This window comes from Trachemys scripta, chromosome 2 (genome assembly GCF_013100865.1).
Source record: "Trachemys scripta elegans isolate TJP31775 chromosome 2, CAS_Tse_1.0, whole genome shotgun sequence".
NCBI classification, from domain to species: Eukaryota; Metazoa; Chordata; order Testudines; family Emydidae; genus Trachemys; species Trachemys scripta.
In genome coordinates this window covers 262318486-262333536 of record NC_048299.1, presented here as the reverse complement: position 1 = coordinate 262333536, position 15051 = coordinate 262318486, and the positions used below count along the sequence as shown (strand labels likewise).

The following is a 15051-nucleotide window of genomic DNA, read 5'->3' as shown; positions in this document are numbered from 1 at the left end:
TCTGTCTCTTATTACTTGAAACCACTTAAATCCTATTTTTTATACTTAATAAAATCACTTTTGTTTATTAATTAACCCAGAGTAAGTGATTAATACCCGGGGAATCAAACAGCTGTTCATATCTGTCTATCAGTGTTATAGAGGGCAGACAGTTTATGAGTTTACCCTGTATAAGCTTTATACAGAGTAAAATGGATTTATTTGGGGTTTGGATCCCATTGGGAACTGGGTGTCTGGGTGCTGGAGATAGGAGACTGAGATAGGAGACTGGAGATAGGAGATTGCTGAGCAGTTTTTGGTTAAAATCTACATTTTTGGGAGCGTGGACCAGTCCTGGGTCTCTGTTGCAGCAGGCTAGCATGTCTGGCTCAACAAGGCAGGGTTCTGGAGTCCCAAGCTGGCAGGGAAAACAGGCTCAGAGGCAAATTCAGCAAGGGGGTCTCTGTGACTGAACCCATCACAATATCTGCATCTCAAACTTGTGATGTGTTTCTGGGTGATACCCTCAGACAGTTTGGCATCAGTACTATCTATTCCAGGGGTTCTCAAACTGAGGGGCATGACCCTTCAGGAGGCTACAAGGTGGTTACATGGGGGTAGGGTAGGATCAGAAGAACATTTTGTGAGTGAATAGAGTTTTAAATAACTTCTTACATCACTGGATCTATTTGATGATTTGGAGTCAGAGACTGGGCTGCAATAAAGGGGGTTGTGTGATTATTATTATTTTTTAGCTTCTTGATGACCAATGGGGGGGATCACAAGCACAGTTTGTGACTGGATAGTGATTCTAACTATAGTGTCAACCACCAGTTTTGGGAGAATCTGCTCTCCTTTGTACAACCTGCCCTAACCTTAGCATTTTCAGCATTGGCTTCTCTAGGCACCACGGGTCATACAGATGAATAGTAATTTGAAATTTTGACAGGGTTTCTCTGGTCTGGTTCAAAGGAAAGCCTACAGCCATGTATACTTGCTTTTAGGTTAAAGCTTCTGGAGTGGTTTCCAGAAAAACTGAGAAGTCCTGCTCCCTGGAGAATGGTGAGACTAGCCCTCAGGTTCAGGAAATACCCCTTGTTGGAGAGTCTGGCTCCCCACTGCTGACTTTCTCCATTATGGTCTATGGTGCCAAAGAAACATTACTAGGATGTCCATAACTGAATAGGCAGGCATTTCTAGAGAGCTCTTGCCTTGGCCAGCTAGAGGATTGTTGTCTTAGGCATCACAGAGCAGGGACTAGGAGAAGATTGGTGGAGTGGCCTGTCTGTGTCTTCAGTTTATGCAAATGAAAGGGGATGGCTGCTTTGAGCAGCTTTGCTTTGATAGGCAGCCCACAGAAGGGGGCCATTTAGGGCAGACTTGAGAGAGAGGTTCTGCTCACGTGGGGCTTCTCCTAGTGCTCTCTGTCTCATGAAGGCCAAATTCTAGAAACCACCAGTTAGAGGGCAATGCTCTAGAATGGCCTGTGACTGACAGGAGCTATACTGGTTAAGGCTATGTTTTCAGGGATCATTTTTCTAGTTGGTGAGTGGAGATGGGTGATTATGAATAGCTGATCTTGCTAACCACAATGAAGAGTTGTAGTGTTTCTTTCTGAGCATAAAAATGGTAGAAAGCACTGTTCTGTGACAGTTGTTTTCTGCTGTGGAAAAGTGTCTTGCTCTTCCTGAGAAAAGCAGGGGAAGGGTGCACAGTCCGAGTGGTTAGCTTTGAGCTTGTCTTGCTGGGTGTGAAAAAGAGCTTGGGTGTGATGGCTTAGAGCTGTGCTGTCTGTGGGTTTGGTGTACTGAGTATTTCTCAATGAAATGCTTTGTCTGCTTTTAATTGCCATGTGATTAGGCTGCCTTTTTCCAAAGGGTTTAGACAAGGGCTTTCTTTCTGTATATACTGTGTTTTCATTATGTCTGTGCTCCTAATCTGTGCACTGAACAGATTTACTTTAAGAAAATTGTTTTTTTTTTTTTCCTTTTGCTTGTTCTGTTTCATCATAAGAGTGGCCATATTGGTCAGATCAAAGGTCCCACTAGCTTAGTATTCTTTTCTTCCGATAGTGGTCAGTGACCAGTGCTTCGGAGGGAATGAACAGAAGAGGTAATCATCGAGTGATCCATACCCTGGTTCCTATTCCCAGCTTCTGGAAAACAGAGGCTTGAGACACCATCCCTGCCCATCCTGGCTAATAGCCGTTGATGGACCTACACTTCATGAATTTATCTAGTTCTTTTTTGAACCCTGCTATAGTCTTGGCCTTCACAACATCCTCTGGCAGAGTTCTACAGGTTGACTGTGCATTGTGTGAAGAAATGCTTCCTTTTGTTCCTTTTAAAACTGCTGTCTGTTAATTTCATTTGGTGATACCCAGTTCTTGTGTTATGAGGAGTAAATAACACTTCCTTATTTACTTTCTCCACACCAGTCATGATTTTATAGACCTCTATCATATCTCCCCTTAGTTGTCTCTTTTCCAAGCTGAAAAGTCCCAGTCTTATTAATCTCTCCTCATATGGCAGCCGTTCCATACCCCTTATCATTTTTGTTGCCCTTTTCTGAACCTTTGCAATTCCAATATATCTTTTTTGAGATGGGGCAATCACATCTGCATGCAGTATTCAAGATGTGGGCGTGCCATGGATTTACATAGAGGCAACATGATATTTTCTGTCATATTATCTATCCCTTTCTTAATGATTCCCAACATTCTGTTCGCTTTTTGACTGCCGCTGCACACTGAATGAATGTTTTCAGAGAACTAGCCACAATGATTCCAAGATCGCTTTCTTGAGTGGTAACAGCTAACTTAGACCCCATCATTTTATATGTATAGTGGGATAATAGTGTTCATAGCTATTTCTGTTCCTCCACTAAGTATGACAGTTCCTGTCCCCATGGCACTTGTTGATTGTCCTCCACATTGGGAGGAATGGATGATGCTTCTCTAAAGCACCGCTGGAGCCACTGGTGCCTAGGAAGATTTTGTCTGTTACCACCCGGCATTTTGGAGATCAGGACAACCGTGGCTAGTAGTCCCATGATTCAGGTAGCCCCTTCCTCCTGTTCACTGGCCCAGTATAAGGTTGTTCAAGATAGGAGAAGCCTGCCTTGTGACTTTTTACACAACTTTGGGAAACTTGGCCTGAGGCTCCTTTTGTGCTCTGCGTTGTATGTCAGTGTGTGTTCACCTCAGACCACACCCACTCAGACAAACCACCAGGAACAAGGCTTTATTCTGTAAAGAACATGATTACAGTCCAGCAGCCTCCTCTCTGCTTGCCTGCTATGTGCTCCTAGCTCAGTCAGTTCTGAAACCTCCTGCTGGGGGAGCAGAGGGAACATCCTGGGAGGAACCAGGAAGTTTTCCCAACATGCCGCAGTTTGTAGTTCACAACTTGTAGTTCCCAGGGCTGCTGTTGAAGCACACTCGACCTTGGGCTACACTCGCTGAGAAGCCTAGGACACATCACTCTAGGTTACATACTGCTGGGCGACTTTCTTCAAGGCAAATAGCAATTACACATTTTGAAGGGGTTATCTGAACGCTGGTCTGGTTCAAAGGAAAGCCTATGGCTCTATTCCTTGCTTTTAAGTAGTGTTCTGCATTTTCAGTTTTTATTTGTTAAAAAAAATCTGGGAATTTTTCAGTGTTTATTTTTCAAATATTAAAACCGAGATGAAATCAGGTTAAAAATTTAAAAAATCAGGAGAAAAACAAAAATCTTTTGTAATATATACATTTTACTACAGTATAACTGAAACCTTTTTTTTTAATGTACAAAGGTATATTGTGTCTCTCTCAGAGCTAGTAGTTTTTCCAGAAATCCTGGTTTGCATTCACTCACATAATTTTGTTTAAAGGATTCTCACTCATGTTGAGCCTCGTGCTGGCTTGGAGGTAGTCCAACTTTGAAAATACACACTCTGCATCAGCAGATCCAGGGATACACTCAAGGCTCACCGTGCCACTTTGCTGAAGTTGGGAAGTGTGTCTTGATGACTCTTCCAAAAAGCCAGCACATCCAGTTTTGCATTGTCAGGGGTAGGCATGTTCATGTAAGTAGTAAATTCCCCTTTCAGATTTGAAAGTTCATCTTTAGTGGCAAATAGTTGAAACACTCTGGTATAACGGTCATAGTCGGCTGCAAAATTCACCTTGAAGAAGGGGGTGAAAACCTGGAGGATGACATTCCAAAAAGCATCTTCGGCACCAAACATTTGGGGTTCAGATTATGGGTCACGGTCATCTCCCATTTCTCTCTGAGCATTGTGTTGAAGGGTTTGAACGCTTTTTTGGTTTTTCTCGTATTCCAGGGTCAAAAGGATTTCCAGAAACAGCTGTGTTTTCTCGCCATATATTTCTCCTTCAGCTTTTGTGCTCAATTCAGCTGTGAGTTTGGTTGTCAGGATCCAGTGAACATCTGTGTTGGCAAACGTGTTGGCAATAGTTGGAGAAAACCCCAGTGTTTTCTGTGTGTCACACAGTGATTCCAAGTTTTCAACAATTTCTAATACCTTGGTGCGCAGACTGTGGTGATCATTCTGGTTATTTGCTAGCCTCTTCAGAGTTTCTGCTTTAGAACCAACTGTCACAGACTCCCAGGACCCATGCTCTCTCGGTTCCATGTGGTCTCTGGGAGTAACCCCTTTCAGTGTGACAGCCCTCTGCAAGAGTTGCACTCTCTCTCTGGGGTTAGGTCCTGCCACCTCCTGAGACTGTACCTCTGAGCCATCAGCACACCCGTCTCTCTCCATGAGCCCCCTCAGTGAGTCCACTCACTCTGGACCCCTGAGGCATCCACACCCATAGTGAGCAATATGACCCTGATCTCTAGTCTGCAGTGACTCTCAGCCAGGGTAAAACAGAAGTGTTTATTGTACATCGGAACACATCACAGGAAGTTCTCAGGGCCCTCAAATCTAGAAAGTCTCAACATAGTCCATGTGGGTCTGTCCCAGTCCAGGTGGGCTCAGGCTGCTGATTTCCCTACACCATCCCCCAGTGGGTGTTTACACCACCACCCCCTGAATTTCCCCAACACCGCCCCGGCCCCGGCCATGGTCACGCAGTTACGTGCAGTGTTGTCAATTTAGTCATTGGTTGGAAATTTGAATGGAAATTGAAATATTAATACACACTTTAAAAGCATATACAGTGTATGATAAAACACTTCTACCTGAAAAAGCATAATGGGTTTGAAAAGTATGAACAAAGATTAGCTTCCTCATATAGCTGTTGTTTATGACAATATTGTCACATTTGTTTCAGCTATATTGGCCAACCTAATAATTTCAAGTTATGATTTGTAAGCGAGGTCTGAGTGAGCTCGCCCCTGTCAGCTAGTGATGAACCAGGGGGTGGGTGGAAAGGTTTCAGTACCAGACTGTATTTACATGAACACACTTACTCTGCCTAGGTATCCAGCAGACAGAGCTGTGTTGCCCAAGTGATCAATTTTGGCTGGTGTTAGGTTACAAATCACTTTAGTATTGAAGGTGGGGATAATGAAATGCTGTTATCCTTATTGCATGAGTAAAAGGCAGCAGAACTTTGCTTAGCCTGCCTGAATGAGGGGGTCTCCCTCAGTGCTTAATTTGTGCTAGGACTTTCCAGGGCTGATTTCCAGCACCTCTAGGCTTGGCAGTTCATAGCCCTGGGACCTCTGGACTTGCCACATCAGTTATGAAAGTAACAAACTTGCTTGAGCCCTGACACCTCTTTCATTACAAATTAAGCACTGGTCACTCTCACCTAGGGTGACCAGATGTCCTGATTTAATAGGGACAGTCCCGATTTTTGGGTCTTTTTCTTATATAGGCTCCTATTACCCCCCACCCCCGGCCCGATTTTTCACCTTTGCTGTCTGGTCACCCTACTCTCACCTGAACTGTACTCCCTAATCAGGACGTTTGGATGCCATAGCCTAGTGGGAAGACAGAGAGTGGGGAGGAGCACGCCATGGTTCGGCACGGCACAGGTGTTTTGCTTGGTGGTGTGGGCTCTGCCTAAGAGTCACAGGCACTATTTGATCTGCCCCTTTCCCCTGTTAAAAGATAGAGCTGATTAGACTCCATAGAGAGTCCTTTGGTTTGTTAAGTGACCACTAGAACTGAAATCACTGATAATCAGGTCTCAGTGCTTAAACCTGTTGCAGGACAGTGTTTCTGTGGAAGAGACTGCCCAGCCTGCACTAGCAGTGAGGTTCCCCCACTGACAGCTGAAATCACAGAGAGCCAGGTGGAACCTTGAGAGACCAACTCACAGAGGTCACAGTGGCAAGTGGCAGCAGAAGGTGATGGTACAGGGCTATTGGGGATGGAGCGGTGGAGTGAACAGCGGCATGACGAACAACAGAGGTCAGAGGGAGCAGCCAGAGTGAGCAGTGAGCGGCTGGGGGAATGAGCAAGGTGCCTTTTCCCTGCTCCCCCCCAGGCTCCAGGGTGGGAGGTAAATTCATGTGAAAGCACCTCTGTACTCTGGGTCTCCACTGACCAAGAACAACAACTACGAGTGGGGTGCGGTGGAAGGAGAAGAATCATAGAATATCAGGTTTGGAAGGGACCTCAGGGGACCTATCCCTACTCTCCAGCGTATCTACCACTCCTCCCAGTTTAGTGTCACCTGCAAACTTGCTGAGGGTGCAGTCTACGCCATCTTCCAGATCATTAATTAGAGAGGGACATGTTAAAGGAACATTTGTTTGTTGGACTATATTTTAGTGAATTAGGAAACTTATATAACTATGTGTTTCCTAGTAGGCCAACATTTTTAAAATGTATTATTTGCCAAGGTCATTGCTATCTCAAAAGATTGTTATCTTGGGGAGTTTCTGTACTAAACTTTTTTATTATTATAAGTAATTTTTATGTAAGAACAGCCATATTGGGTCAGACCAATGGTCCATCTACACAGTATCCTGTCTTCCAACAGTGGCCAATGCCAGGTACTACAGAGGGAATGAACGGAACAGGCAATCATCGAGTGATCCATTCCCTTTCATCAACTCCCAGCTTCTAGAGAACAGAGGCTAGGCACACTCAGAGCTTGGGGTTGCATCCCTGCCCATCTGGCTAATAGTCATAGATGGGCCTAACTTCTATGAATTTATCTGGTTCTTTTTTGAACCCTGTTATAATTTTGGCCTTCACGACATCCCTGGAAAAAAGTCCCACGGGTTGACTGTGTGTTGTGTGAAGAAGTACTTCCTTTTAAACTTTAAATTTTAAACTTGCTGCCTATTAATTTCATTTTGTGACCCATAGTTCTTGTGTTAAGTGAAGGGATAAATAACACTTCCTTATTCACTTTCTCCACACCAGTCAAGATTTTATAGGCCTCTATCATATCCCATCTTAGTTGTCTGTTTTCCCAGCTGAAAAGTCCCAGTCTTTTTAATTTCCAATAATATGAAATCTGTTCCATAGCCCTAATAATTTTTGTTACCCTTCTCTGTACTGTTTCCAACTCCGATATATCTCTTTTGAGATGAGGTGACCAGACTGCCTGCAGTATTCAAGATGTGGGCGTATCATGGATTTATATAGTAAAATGGAGGAGCTTAGTTTGCCAGAATGATCAGTCAAGCCAAAACCGACAATCTACATGAAAAGGCTGCAAAACATCATGCCTCTGGACTGCATTGACATGAAGAAAGCCTTATAAGTTAGTCATGGTCAAAGCCAATTTTAGAAGTTCTTAATGAGGCTGTTAAGAATGCTGGAGACACAACACAGTTTATGTGAACCAACATGGCTGTTGCATCATACTTTCTATTTAAGCAAGAGATACCACACACTACAAACTGTAGGCCAATGTTAAGTGCATTCTCACTTGTTAATCCTGAAGTTGGACACTGGTTCCAAACAGGACTGGCAAATGTTCACTATCTTTCTGCAAAAAAACTCAACTGACTGGCTGGAAGCATGCGGTGCAACAGTGAAGCAGTTGAAAAAGCAAAGAACTCTCTCACCACATTCAAAAAATGTGCATACATGGCTGATGAATGCACCGATGCAAATAGGCATCAAGTATTAAGTCATTGTGTACATTATCTTGATGTCCGTGGTAAGCCAGAAGATGCATTCTAGATGTTCAGGATGACTGCTTGTGCATTTGATGGAGCTGCAAACTTCTCTGGAAGACATAGTGGAGTAGAAGCTTTGCTCAGAGAAAAGTATAACCTAATCTCTCCTATACACACTGCAGAGGCATCTACTCCAACTAGTGCTAGTATGAGCTGCAGATTCTTCAAAATACATTAAAAAGCCATAAATGTAATGGCTTTGTTACACTCTTTTTTCAGCAAGAGTCCAAAAGGTCTGAACCTCTTGGAAAAAAATAGAAGATCCACTGGAATTGAAGTTCAAATTAGTCCAACCTGGGAAAACCTGCTGGCTAACATAGGATAGATCTAAGTAGTGCAGCTAGCAGACTACTTTTGCTACTGAGTTCAGAGAAGACTATCACTATTCTCTCTCTTGTAAGTCTACTGTTGAAACCACTTGGGTCATTAAATAATGCCATCCAGGCATCTGCTACAACAGTAGTATATCTTTGTCCAGCAATAGAAGCTACCCCTGGATCAATCAGAGAGCTATCCATTGAAAATGTACTGGAAGAAGCAAAGACTTCAGTCCAGAAGTTGACTAAAGAAGGCACTTATATTGAATCCTTAAGTGAAGAGGACAAGAAGTGTTTGTTAAGCCAGCTGAAAAAGTACACAGACTTGATTCTTACAAATCAATAACAGTGATTTCTGGATTCCACTCAACATCTACGTAGCTTTTACAGATGCCTGTCTTATAAAACACCTACAGCTGAGTGGAGTGAGGCACTACCAGCACTGGGGCTGCCATGTGATCAGGACAGAATAGAGAATTTTGAACAGAGTGGAATATCATATGATGAATGAATGATGATTTAATTGCAACTTCTTCTTTATCATCACTAGAGGTTTGACCCATTTTTGTGCTATGTTTCCTGGGATGAAAGAAGTAGGAATTCATCTCATCCCAGTCACAACAGCTACAGTTGAGCAACGCATTCTTTTTTCTCATTGAATAGAATTTTGTGTTCTGAAAGAAGTCACCCTCTGCCTGATCATGAGCATATCATGAAGGACTGGAAGTTATGGACATACAAGAAGCCACCAAAGATGAACGCATTGCATTTGAGAAGTTCATTAACAGAGGTGTGCAAAATTAAATTAAACCAAGAAGGCTACAGATGTAGTGCTTCATAGTACTTTTGTGTAGCCAATTTTAATTTCTGTGATGATTTAAAAACATGAGTTAAATCTAATAAAATGGTTATGAAACATTTTTCAGTTTTTACTATGATGCCCTACAACCCACCTTCGCCCTCATTGTCTCACCCCTCATCAGCCCTCACCCCCACCCCCTGTATATTCAAACACCCCCCTAATTTCAGTTCCTGGGTAAAACACTGGCTTTGTCCCCAGTCCAGAAGCATCCTCCTTCCAGCCGACCATCCTATATCTCCTTCCCAAAAGCCCCTTCTCTGTCCTTTCTCTTCTTTCCTGGGCAAAAAGATCACCAGGGCCCCCTCTCTTCCATCCTTTGTTCACTCACTGGCCAGAATTGGCTGCCTTCCAGATCACCTGAGGTCTCTCTCCTCTCCTTTGTCCTCCCACTGGCCAGAACCGGCTAACTCACAAGATGGGATGAGCCTCCAGGTCACCAGTTGTTAAGTTCCACAGGGTCAGGGCCATTGTCTGGGGTCCAGACAGCGAGGCAAGGTCACACCTGGCCATCTGCAGCAACAAACATCTTCTCCCACCCTCTCATTAAACATACAACACAATGGGAAACTGACACACACACATTATTCATATAAACCATTAAGAAAATCCCCCACTTCGTCACACCAACAAACTCAGGCTGATCTAGGAGATGCATTAGCACAGTCCACGCATTATTTACAGGGCAGGCAGCAACGTAAAAGCGCATCCACCGATGTGGCACAACAGGGGTAGGTAATCAGCAGTTGGCTCTGTACTTGTCTTGCACTGTGTGAAACAAAACCTTCATCTTGTTTGCATGCTTGAAAATGGCCCTGAATCCAATGATGCAAGATTTAACTTCTTTCATTTCTTCTGTAACAGTAGCTGCTGATAGCGCAATGTTAATCAGATGAGCAGGACAAGTAATGCGTAGCAGTTCCAGTTTCTGATTGAGTTTAATCTCCTGGGCAAACTTAGCTATGTAGGAAGCAGAATTTGTGTTAGTTGTGGTCAAGTTTGTTAGTACATCTCCAACACGTCAGTTATTGCTGCATTGACAAAACGGGTGTCAGCAAAGGGGACGAATGTCACCTCAGCACAAAAGAATGAGGCTTTATTCACTTTGAAATAAAAAAAACAAAAACAAAAGGCCAAGAATCGGATGGTCCAAAGCATCAGGAGACTTGTCAAAAATCAGACTAGACACCACATTTCCAGCAATTCAGTCCATCAGTTTAGAACTAAAGCATCTTCGTTGTCTTTCAGATACTTACAAATGAGGTTGTGTGCATTAGGAAGGGTTTTTCCTGCTGTCACACAAAGTCACCAATAGGACCCTCTGCAATTAACAGTGGTTGTCTGGTGAAACAAAGAGCATGCACAAATTCATTGACACACTCGTGCTATGTTCTCTTTTTCATGAAAGCCCTAGTGAAAGCTCCTGATATTGACTGTTTAGCCCAAAGCTCACTTTCTTCTTTAAGCTTCTTGTGTTGCTTGCTTTTGACATGCTCCTTTATTCTGTCATTGTGAGCGCTGACCTCAATGTTTCCATACTTACAGTGCAATGCATCCTCTTCTCTCCTGTCTTTACTTGTCTTGAAAAGTTCTAAGCACTGATTTTCTTGTTGATATTCAGGAATAGATTTGTGTTGTCACCCCATGTTTACCTTTTTACCTTATCTTTATCTGTGGAGGATTGATTGATTAAATTCAGTGCCGCACTAAATGGACTCAAAGAAATAGGCGGGCAGCGCCTCCTTGTGAGCCAATCATAGCGCGCTATTAACACTGTGTGATTTTTCTGACCTCCACAGTGTGTGTGTTCTGTGTTTTACACCGAGAAACTGCTTCAATCTCAGCGCTGCAGGACACAACAATTGCCTAAAAGCATTAATGTGTAACAAAAATAAGTACCAGAAAAAAAATATTCAGTGGCTTGATAAATAGGTGTAAACCAGTAAAAATGGAAGTCCTTTAATTAAAAAAACCCTGGTAACTTATCAGTGAAAATCAGTAAAAACTGAAAACATGGAACACTACTTGTACAGTATTTTGAATAATAAAGACAAATACATGATACAGCACAACTGGGAAGCTGTCTCCAAACACAATTTCTCCATACATCTATTTATACCAGTCCATGATGAAAACCCACATTTCTTGCCACACAGTGCACCTACCCCCATTTCATACACAGTCTTCTCATCCATAATTAAAAATCATAACTATCAACCCCTCCATTCATTGCATACAGTGACAGTACCTTATTTACTGTTCACTTGTTTGTAAAAACACATTCATAAATGTACTATCATCCCTCTTCTATTGGTCCAGGCAAGGCCATAATGGATAGAGCATCCCTAATTTCCATTAGCTGGATGCATTCTGCTCCAGCTGTGATAGGTGCGCTTTCTGGGTGAGTGTACCAGTTCAGCAATCCATTACTGTCATAGCTCGACTCAGGGGAAAATGGCTCACCTTTGGCTTCATAAAGATTGTGAAGAGCACAGCCAGCTACAATAATGCAGACAGCATTGACAACACTGGAGTTCAAACAGTTCTGTAAACAGCACCATTGGGATTTATCTGCCAAACACACATTCAACCACCATTCTACGCCAACTGAGGGTGTAATTAAACCTTCTTTTGTCAAGTTCTCTGAGATCAGGAGGTTTCATAAGCCAAGGGAAAAGGGGGTGTGCAACTCCCTTAGAATAGTAGTGGAGCAGTAACTCCAGTTGTCATTTGGTGGGAAGAGTGTCCCAGACTGACAATGAAGGTGGACTCCTGATCAGTGGAAAACCATAGCATCATAAACTTTTCTAATATAGCCCATGTTGGTGTCCATAACTTGGCCTCTGGTCCATGAGGGCCTGCATAACAATGGAATAGTACTCTTTGTGGTTTATGCACTCATTTGATCCTCGAGGAGGGCAAACTATAGGCACATGAATCCTATCAATGGGCCCAGAGCAGTTTGGAAACTCCATTCTCTCAAAACCAGCATTTACTTCAGGAATATGGTTTATGTCCACCACCTTTGCATCAATCACACACCTGATTGCATCAGACACTTTTCCCACAGTCGACTTTCCAACACCAAACTGGTTAGCAACAGACTGTAGCAGTCCAGGGTAGCCAGCTTGAAGCTGGTTATTGCAACCTGTTTCTGGACTAGCAAGCCTGCCCTCATGCATATGTTGTGATGCTAGAGGGCCAGGGAAAGCAGCTTACAAAGCTTCAGAAATGTAGCTTTCTTCATGCAAACTTATGGACCCACTGATGGGCTACCCAAGGCGACATGACGATGTGAGCCCACCAGTCTGTGCCTGTGACTCTGAACCAGATATGCTGGTCTACATAGGCTATACCAGGAGTTGTGAGCAGCCTCAGCCAGATCAAGTCTGCCATGTCTTTATCATTCTCAACCTCCTCCTCCGACAGGTGCCTTCGGTGGGTCAGAAAATGCCACCGAAACATCCACCTGCATCTCATGGAGGTTCTGCCCGTTTCCTGAAACAGAAGTGAAAGCTCTAGCAAGACAAGTTCTTCAAATGGTGACTCCGCCATGTTGCTGGCTCCAGTTGCAGGGAGCACGGAGACCCAAAAGACAGCTCAGCTGCATATGTTGGTGGCCTGCAACAACTTCCTGTAACATGCAGAGTGGAAAGGCACGTTTTCCCACACTGCACCACAAACAAAGAGCTAGAGAGACTACAGCTGGGGAGGGTGCTCAGAAGCCTGTGATAGGCTGGTTTGACTCCGGTTTTCAGAATGCTGTGTAGCCTGAGCATAGCTGAGAGACCCAGGTCCAGAAATTCTAAAGTGGGGGTTAATATTCATTGTTTGCAACTGGGCCAGGGGGTGCAAGTCCCATTGACCCTGGGTGTACATTGCAAACCTCAGGCTTTGTGAATCCCAATATTGTTCCAGTGATTTTCTAGGTGCATAAAAGTTAGGCTCTACAACACTGATCATTGCAATGCCTAAGTCCCTTTTTTGGATCTGAGCCTTAGGCACTACAGTGATGAGTTACTCTAGGTAACCCTAAGATAGAATACAGTGTCTAGGTTGAATAGAATAGAATCACAGGGCTAAAAGGGACCTCAAGGGTCATCTAGAATACAGAATATCATTGTCACATTGTGCTAGGGTGACTAGACAGCAAATGTGAAAAATTGGGACGGGGCTGGGGGGTAATAGGAGCCTATATAAGAAAAAGCCCCAAAAATCAGGACTGTCCCTATAAAATCGGGACATCTGGTCACCCTACATTGTGCTCACCCTGTCTATCTGCTGTATCCATCTGTTGTCTCATCTTATCCTTAGATTGCAAATTCTTTGAGGCCGAGGCCATCATTTTGTTATGTGCTTGTACAGTACCTAGCACAATGGTGCTTGGACAAGTAGGTATTAGCACACAGCTAATATTAATTTATAAATTAAGAGTGTTCACGGCATCTTAACTATGAAGCCTGTCCTGACTTCCAAGCATTGTTTTATTTTAAGACTCAGCTTTATATTTTTCTTAACTTTCAAACCTTTGTGTACCTCATCTTATAAACTGGTGTTTTTGTTTGGTTGTGGGGGTGATATTTAGTTACAAGCATAAATCTGTCTTTACTTTTTTATGGGAGGGAAGATCTATCTAAACAAAAAAGGCCATATTTTGGCTCCAATTTGCATCACTGCCCAACATTTCCTTTCTTCCGGAAGTTTATGTCTACATAGCTAAGGTGTTCGGTACCATGGTTTTACATCTCATACAAAACATGGCAGCTTGATTAGCACTGTGTCCTCTACCCTCCATGGATGAAGAAAGCACCACTGGTTCAGCTCTGACTCAGAGTGAGGCATATAGAATCATCTGCATCACTTCCTGCAATGTCTAGGTGTTCCTGGAATTTTCTCACCCATCTGTTAGCCTTCTTATTTAAAAATTCAGATGAGATTGCAGCCAAAAGAGAGCAGAGTTGGGAAAACCCAAGTCTATCTCCGTAACAACAGATGATTTACAATGACCTAGTTCAGAGAAATGGAAACCACAAGGGTGAGAAATATTATATGATTGCCATGGCAAATTCAGACAATGTAAACAGTGCTGTAAACCCCAGGGTTTATGAGGCTAGACCTGCAGCCAGACATTTCTCAGCTTCTTTTTATAGTCTGACTATTCAGTGTCTGGTACTTACATGAGTGTGCAGTGAGGAAGGGTGGGGCTCAAGACGACATCCTCTCCCTTGCACTGTCTATGCAAGGGCTAGGCAGAACTGCAGCTTTTGCATTCAGGAAACCATAGAGATTTTTCCATGCCTACTGCCCCCCAAGGCACATAGTGCCCAGCAGGGGATGGGGTTATGCAGGGAGAATATGGAGCCATGGACCTGCCCATGGAGTGGGCCCTCGGCACAGAAGTCAGCAGGCTGTCCCTTATTCAAAGGTTATTGAGGAGCATGTTTCCGCAGCATTCCAGGGAGCTCCAGAAGTCAAGAACCACTTGCATGCATTCTGCAAGGTGTCTGGCACCTACTGTAACACCTTCAAGGAACATTTAAGGTGCTCAGCATTGAATCGGATCGGGCACTTGTTTTCCCTACTTTTCTTTCTACAAACGAAAAATAAAAAGGCACACAATGTGACCATGATTTTGGGTGCCTCAAGTTTTGGAGGCCCAACTTGAAACCCCTTGGGCCTGGTTTTCAGAGAAGTTCAGCACCTGCCATTTCAGGTGACCTTAAAAGTAGCTGGGAGGGCTCACCAAAAAAAACACACTCAAAAGTGTCTCAGGTTGGACACCCAAATGTGGAGGGTCCCT

At 43.5% G+C, this 15051-nt stretch overlaps 1 non-coding gene across 1 annotated transcript; it reads left to right on the top strand.

Moving 5' to 3' along the window:
• The first annotated feature begins 1490 nt into the window (after positions 1 to 1490).
• Positions 1491 to 1704, top strand: LOC117874001. Its single transcript, XR_004644863.1, has one exon. It is a non-coding gene; the product is annotated as a small nucleolar RNA U3 (small nucleolar RNA).
• The last annotated feature ends 13347 nt before the right edge of the window (positions 1705 to 15051 follow it).